Source organism: Macadamia integrifolia, chromosome 2 (genome assembly GCF_013358625.1).
Source record: "Macadamia integrifolia cultivar HAES 741 chromosome 2, SCU_Mint_v3, whole genome shotgun sequence".
NCBI classification, from domain to species: Eukaryota; Viridiplantae; Streptophyta; class Magnoliopsida; order Proteales; family Proteaceae; genus Macadamia; species Macadamia integrifolia.
In genome coordinates this window covers 30,064,605-30,072,908 of record NC_056558.1, presented here as the reverse complement: position 1 = coordinate 30,072,908, position 8,304 = coordinate 30,064,605, and the positions used below count along the sequence as shown (strand labels likewise).

The 8,304-nt window shown below is 38.1% G+C and overlaps 1 pseudogene; it reads right to left on the bottom strand.

The window, feature by feature from the left end:
- Nucleotides 1-2,915: 2,915 nt before the first annotated feature.
- LOC122057585 lies at nucleotides 2,916-7,900 on the bottom strand (annotated as a pseudogene).
- Between the last annotated feature and the right edge of the window lie 404 nt (nucleotides 7,901-8,304).

Sequence of the window (8,304 nt, the reverse complement as noted above, 5' to 3'; positions counted from 1 at the left end):
GTGCATAGTGCATAGTGCCATGGCCAAACCCATCACACATGAAAATATCCAGAAGAGGGATCTCAATGTATGTATGTCTGTATATATGTCAAATCTATTTCAATAAGGATAAATTCACATTGATATTTTATGTGCGATGACTGTCCTAGGTATAATTAAAGTGTTCACAACTAAGAATAGGGTAGACATATATTTATCTTATGGTTGTCACACTATATATTCTTGCAATGTGATTGCAGAATGTGTACATTCATATGGTATATGTATTGAACATGATCATTTGAGGTTCTTGTATGGAATACCACCGGTTGCTTCTCCGATGGTTGTTTTGTCCTTACACCTGAGAGGTCCTTATTGTTGTAGTTGTGCATTTTGCATATGTAGTGTACCAAATGTTGATGTTTATACTAGTTGCATATCGATGCGTTGGGCCTATATTGTTCTTTAATAGATGGAAGAGATGCTCAAAATGGTATCCACTTCCCTGAAAGGAAAAACATCTTAAGAGAGTTGTCTGACTTTGATTGAATGGAAATTCTGATGTTGGTAGTAGTTCTATAAATTATATACAAATTCTTTTAAAATATTATTATAAATATATAAATATATTTTTTAAAGAAAATACAAATATTTTATATCCAATCACAATTACGAATCTTTGATATCAGTCGTTTGATGGATTATGATTTTTGGCAGTATTTTTTTTTTCATATTTATTTATATATATGTTGTAGATATATACTGGTAAGTGGAGGGACTAAAATGTAGTTTCTCTCCTATAGGGGGTTACACCTGTCATTGATTGTTCTTATGTGTGTAATGAACAAGTTACAATCACACCAATTCTCAACCATTGATCTTAAAGGTGTTTAGTTACAAATATGATAGTATGAGAAAACCAATTTGTGTAGTGCAAATTTAGAATTCAATGAGATTATAAAGAGAAAAAGAGAAGGTTGCACTTTTCCATTACAATTTCACCAAGAAAGGAATACCATATACAAAAGTTTTAAGTACATATATAGAAAGATAATTGAGCCCTTCTAAACGCTCCCGTGTGTTCATGCGTATGTGGTATGATCCACAAGCGTATTACAAGTGTCTGCTTCCCAAATAGAAAGAGCGTTTTGTTCTTTTGTTGGGATACTCTGCTGTCGACCTGTTCAAGGTTGGGGTTTCCTAATGTTCCCCACAGAGTAGTACTAGAGTAAGGATTTTAAAACCGTTAAACATAATCGAATTACCCATTTTCAAGGCGAATAAAGAACCACGAAAAAGTATTTTTATAAACTGAAACCCGAATGAAGAACCCAATATGAAACAAAGAAAAACTAAAACCAAATCAAACTAAATTGATTACCGATTGACACCCTTATGAAGAAGTGGAGGCAGGAGCAGGGGCATCTTTTCATAGCCCCGTCTACTTCCCAAGCATTCTGGGCATTAAGGATCAGCTCCTCCATAGCACCAGGGGGTGCGCTACATCTCATGTAGCATGGCACCACAATTCGATACGTGGAATTTCTCAAAATGAATGGCCTAGATTGCTGAGAGCGTAGAGAGTGCTATGTACATGAGAAACAGAAAAGTCAACAGACTTCATTCAACCATGTGGTTTGTTCTTGGTTTTCACAGTGACCACAACGTAAAATCCATGGGCAACAACATTGGACTTCAACCTCTATCTTTTTCTCTCTTCCTTCTTCCTTTCTTTTACAATGGTGAATGAATGGCCGCAGCCTCCATCTCCCACAGGTAGGAACCCCAGAGACAATCACCTCACCATCTTCTCCTAGCCACCAGTTCTGGAACTCCCTTCTCCTTCATCTTCCCTCGGAGCATGAACCAAATCATGGCGGTCAAGTCCCAGGTGTTTTATTATCATAAAAAATAAAAAAAAAGTCCCAGGTGTTTTTATTTATAAATACAATATTTCTCGATGTATTGGATGGTAGAGGCAACACCTCAAAGATCTGCCCTGCCTGGATATCTTGGGAAGGGAATCACATCTCTAATATTGTCAATGCCAGTAGCAAAAAGCACCATCCTCTCAAAACCCAAACTCATCTATTTCTGGATTCTGTGCAGAGACATCAACATAATTTCTTTTCCCCAAACCACATTCCCCCACCCTAACTAACCACAATGAGGAAAAAAATATGTCACTGTAGACTTGTACTCACTTCTTTTCTCTTCATAGAAAAAAATATATAATTATCTTGTCCCTTAAGAAATACCTCATCAAAAACTACAACAAACAAAAACATGTAGAGCAACAAGGTTATCTATTATCGAATGGGACGAGGACCACTAACAAAACTCGGATCCTAATACTTTTCATGTGCTTAATTAACAAGCAATGAAAGTCAAAATTTTTTAGTGAAATGGATGTTAATTGTAACATTGAATTGAATTATTTATTGTTATATGTTCGGGCTCGCCAGGACAGACTTGCACCTTTACAGAATTGAATGGAATTGTAACCTGAACCTGAGTCCACATAAGCCGCCTTGAGCCCAACAAGGCCTATGCTGGACTTTTCAGCCTGTATTCTCCTCCAGGGCTGAGATTTCAAGCCCAGAGCTGCGCTGGGCCTATCTGAGCCTTAGTGACCTTTCCTTCTTATTCAAAGCTTGCTAAATATGTGTATTTAACACAAAATGCCTTCATGTCGATCCGTGAGTGGAAGTCAGCTAGCTCGTCCACCTGTGGACTGAGAACGGCTAACTTGACTCTTTAACTGCTTGCAGAGTGGAAAAAATAGTGGCTGCGAGGGCCAACCCGGCCCAGCTTAACCCAATTCAAGATCAATCGGGGCTGGGATGGGCTCGGCTGGGCTATGCCTTAGCTAAAATAAGAGTTGGGCCAAAAAATCCTAGCCCTAGCACAGAGCATGCAGAATCTCCTTTTCATGTGACCTGAATCATCCAGCAACTCAATTTTTGTGACCCTAAACTATAGAAACACCTTATGTTTCGTGATGATGACCTAACCAGGATAAAAGTGTTTGCAGAAGAAAAAGAGAAACAGGGAAGATAGTAATGGCCATCTGTTAGACAACAAAGAAACAGCTAGTGATTGATTTGCCCTTTTCTTCTCATTAACATGGAGGTGGCCAAATAATTGGCAGATGAACTTTGACATGGACTTGAAATGATCATCAATAAAACCAATTTTCTCAAAATAATGAACTTTCTGATCTTCTAAGCAATTCCCTGCACGTCAGGAAAATTGCCTTCAACTTCACTGCCGGAAAACTGAAAGGTTTGATTTTCTTCTTGAGGATCCGACACGTAAATGGAGTTGAAGGAAAAAAAAAAAAATTGTCATGTTACTATACATGCTGGTGAAACCATTTAGGGACAAGAGATCAACAGTAGTCTTTGGCATTTCACAAGGTCTGCCATCTTCAGTCTTAGAAGGGAAGTTGTGAGGAAGGAAAGGTTGATAACTATTGCGTCTTTGGCATTTCACAAGGTGCAGCATAAGTGTTTTATGGTTTAATTTGAGGATAAAGTTTTGGGGGAGATAAAGCATAAATTGATGTGTCCAACAGTAAAGCACCAAAACAACCAACCAGAAGTCTATGTTTCACACTACTGTGTTCCATTTCTGTGCATTTTACAAACTAACAAAGCCTTTAAGAACGTTATATGAGTTGTCTTAGCATCCTGCTCTGCTGATGGCAATGCCAAAGGTGGAGTAGGATGCTAGGAGTGGTTTTCGTTTCCCATTTTGGGCTTCTTGTAAATTGTCTCTCAATTTTAATGTATTCTTTGCTGACCTTAAGGGGAAAAAAAAAGCCTTTTTCATATAAGATTGTCGTAGAGAAAAGTTAAAACGTTAGATACCCAACATCAGTACCAACCCCTTCTGAGTACTATACTTCTTCCTCTTCTCATGACTGATGTAGATAGAAAGTACAGAAGATCCTTTATTTTATTTATTTTTTATTTTTTTATTTTTTTTTTTTGAGTGGGGGTCTTCTGAATGTAATCACACACATTTACTGTTATCAAATTTTACCTTTTTAAGATCTAGATTCAAAAGGACATTGTGTAATCCCTGATATTGGTTGCAACTCTTATCCAGAGAAGCAAACTGATTAAAGGAAAATGAGCTGATAGTTGACCATCAGAACCAAGATATGAAAAGGAACATCTTCAGTTTGGAGAACTTGGCTCCAAAAATATACCAATTTTACAAGCCTTGAAGTATAAGAAAGAAGTCAAGAGACAAATCAGATACGGTGCTCTGAGACTTTGATGCAAAAAATATCATGCATGACAGCATACCATTAAATTAGATATTCTGATACATCTTCCATTTTAAGATTTTGAAGACTTACATGACAGGATGGCAGTGATACAAAATGACTTCTAGTTTGGCACAAAATAAACAATGTAAAGCCAATCATGCACAAATAAGACATAAAAACATCACACATATCAACAATAGACATAAATAACAGAAACATCCATAGTCCATACCTTTTCTGGATGGCTTCATAACGCTCTTCCCTTCGGCTTCCACCAATCAACTCTCCTACCTAAAAGGCAAATGTGAAGATATTTTAAGCATTAATAGGATGTCTCAGAGACCTTCCATTACATTATTCTTATACTAAGAAATATAATTTGTAGTTGCACATTAAGGTAATCAACTAATAGAACAAAGTAATAAATCCTAGAAGATATCTCTGGACAGCAAAGCATAATCAACAACAGATGAATATACCTTAGGCACAAGTACATCCATAGCGGCCACTGTCTTCATATCATCATTAAGCCTCATGTAAAATGCTTTGATCCCTTTTGGATAGTTATAGACAATAACAGGCTTTTTAAAAATTATTTCTGTCAAATATCTGCATGAATGGAGCATGACATCAGTACTGGTATAAATAAATCAACAGAATGCCAATAAATCATTCAAATACCTTTCATGTTCAGATGCTAAATCTATTCCCCATTCTACTTTATTCTCAAACTTCTTATCTGTAACACTCTCGAGGAGTCTCACAGCATCCGTGTAAGAAATACGCTCAAAGGGGGTCAAAGCAACCATTTTGAGGCGACCAATGGCAGCTTTATCGAAATTATCAACCATAAATTGCATATCATCCATGCAATTTTCAAGTAACCATTGACAGAGAAATTTCACATATGCCTCGGCACAGTTCATATCATCCTACAAAATGCAAAAAATTTAGCCTGTTACTCGAATACAAATATAACTCCCAGAACACACGACTCAGGTCAATCAGAAACAGATGATTGCACAAATCCTCCACCGAAATTAAAGAGATTAGGCCATTAGGGTGTGAATCCATGGGAAACGAAAGAGCTGGATAAGCCAAGCAGTGGAATGCGACATCAATCCTAACAAGCAAGCATGTCAACAAATATCTTATAGATTGAAATTCATCAATTCAATTTAAATAAATTGTCTCAGCTCCACTTGATCAGGAGTGAAGTTAGCTTGAAATAGATATGGAAGTACCAAAAACTTGATGAATACTGTTGTGGAATCAGTCTCTCACGATTTCAGTTAACTACCAAGAAGCTATGGGCTGAACAGAAGAACTTCCTATGGAATCTATGCCCATGCGCAAGCCCAAGAGAGCAAGAGGTGAGCAAAGAGAATTACTAGAGCTACACGCCCCAACCTATGAGGCTTCCAAAGAAATTCGGAGTCAATCAACCTATCCATCCACATATTTCAATACCTCCAAATCTGCAAATGCAATTTCAGGCTCCACCATCCAAAATTCTGCCAGATGCCTTGATGTATGAGAGTGTTCAGCTCGAAAAGTTGGTCCAAACGTATAAACACTACTAAGGGCACATGCAAAACCCTCAACCTGGAGTTGGCCTGAACGCGAATAATCAATTTTTCCATCCTTTTCGGGAAGACCAGGTTTAAGCTTAGATCTCTCTTCCAGCTTTTCAAGATTTTCCTTCGCTCTTGTCAGTTCAGCCACAGCAGCAGTGATCTCTTCCTTCCTTGCTTTAGCAGATTTTAATTGCGAAACCACCTCTCCTTTCTCCTTGGCAAAAACTTGACAGCCTCTATTTCAGCTTCTGATGGTGGAGGGTTTTGCTTCAATTCCTTCTCCAGTTTTTCTGCATCAGTAAGCAGTGTTGTAACCTGAAACATTTCACCTCCACCTTCACAATCGCTAGTTGTAATGATAGGAGTGTGCACATAAAGGAAGCCATGCTTTTGGAAAAATGTGTGAGTTGCATAAGCCAATGCATTTCGGATCCGAGCAACTGCAGATATCTGAGAACATACACAAAATACAAATGTAACTGCCTGTGCATTGAACATTCTTTCACAAGGTGGAAAGCAACCCACTAGTATGACTCAAAATGACAACAGAAAAGTGGCACAAGTTGAATTGCAAGCTGAATGGGATCTATAGGCTTCTCATAATAAAATCCATAACAGTGACTCCATCTGATTAGTATAACTTTTCTAATCACTACCAAAAATTATTGCATTACTAAAGTCCAATAACTTACAAAATACAGAAATTAAATTTACTTCACTTCAATCTCAACCAAATTAATAAATTTGTACGACAGGGAAAGGAATATATTTGAAATTTTAATTACCATATCAGGTAGGATTTTAAGATTTCTGATGGCAAAACATTTTCATTTCTTTCTTAAATTAATTTCTAGCCTTTTCATTTCCTTTAATTTAACCAAACGTACACTGATGTGAGAAAAAAAAATCCAAATGAGGTTCATCTACTCCACTAATTCATAAAATTTGGATGTTTTTCTCCAGACTCAAATCACATAATCAACGACCCAATTTCGCAACCATTAGCAAGTGTAGAAGAAGCCAACAAGTATGCGAAAAAGAAGAACAGTCACGACCATACCATTCTTCAATCACGAAGACAAATGCCCCTTTTGAACACAATCTATAAGCTACAAAATCACTAGAATTTGAAGAAATGAAAAAGAAGAGAAGATGAAATTACCGTATTGGTTCTGGGACGAAGGTGTACAAAGTCTCTGAGGAACTCAAGGGTAAGCTTAGTTTTTGGTAAGGGATAGTTGGCAGGATCAACAGGGCCAACATCCAAGACCTTCTCAACTCTAAGCTCCACACTCTGTTTAGTACCTTCGGGGGGTTTCTTGAGCTCTCCTTCAACATATAAGCAAGTACCAGTGGGAACAAGTTGTCCAAGAGGAGCGACTTTCTCATCAACGATGACTTGAAGATTTGCTGGGCAAGAGCCATCGTTGAGTTCAAGGAAGGCGAAGGTTCCCTTGCCTTGCTCTCGTCCTGTCTTTACCCACCCACCAACCGTGACATTCTGCCCGGCAAGGGAGCCGCACCGTCGGGGCGGCAAACGATGCTGCGAATCAGTACGCGACGTGAGAATTGGCACCATGGCACGATTGAGGAATTGGAGTCGTCAGTTAAGGTCGCAGCGGCCATTTGATGAATGGGTGGCGAAGACGAAGCATCGACGTTTGCCATTTGCTCCTCCTCCTCCTCCTCCTCCTCCTCCCTGTTCAGAGTAGCAAATGGCGGCTCAGAACAAAGATATGAAGTTGAATAACTCGAGATCGAGAGAGAGAGAGAGAGGTCGGTTACCTCTTATAAGGAAGGGAAGGGAAGGGAAGGGAAGGGCAGAGCAGAAGACGAAAGGCGGCTCTGTTGCTTGGAGTTGGACAAGACAGTTAAAGAGGATTTGGGCCGCCAAAATGGTCGTATCTTATTCTATTCGAAAAGAAAAGATTCTAAATTGAAATGTTAGATTGGTGATTAGTGTCCATGGATTGCGAATAGCATATCATAAGCATTGCTTCTGGAACCAGCAGAGAGAGAATACGTGAAAGGAGAATAAATAAAGCAAAGTTTTCTTCCGCGCGTATCTGCTAAAAGTGAATATGAAAGGAAATATGTGAGGGGAAACAAAAGAACTCACCCGGTTTTATTGGAGGCAGGGTGTTTTGGTAAAATGCGCATCTCACTGATTTAATGAAGGCTGTGCACATTCATAATCCTACATATAACCTTTTTGCTATTAACCCTAAGTACCTATTCTATCTACCAAAAAATAACCATAAGTACCTAGAAACATTCATCCATATGACTTATATGAAATAATAACATATCACCACACTTTTGAACTGAAATATCTTAAGAGGGAGAGTAAATAGGTTATACTAGTGGATTTCTAAAACTTTTAAATTAATGTTCCCAAATGTGATTATAAATAAAAAAATGTGAAATTGAAAGATTAACCACAAACACCAAGGTTTATAATGGTTCGAC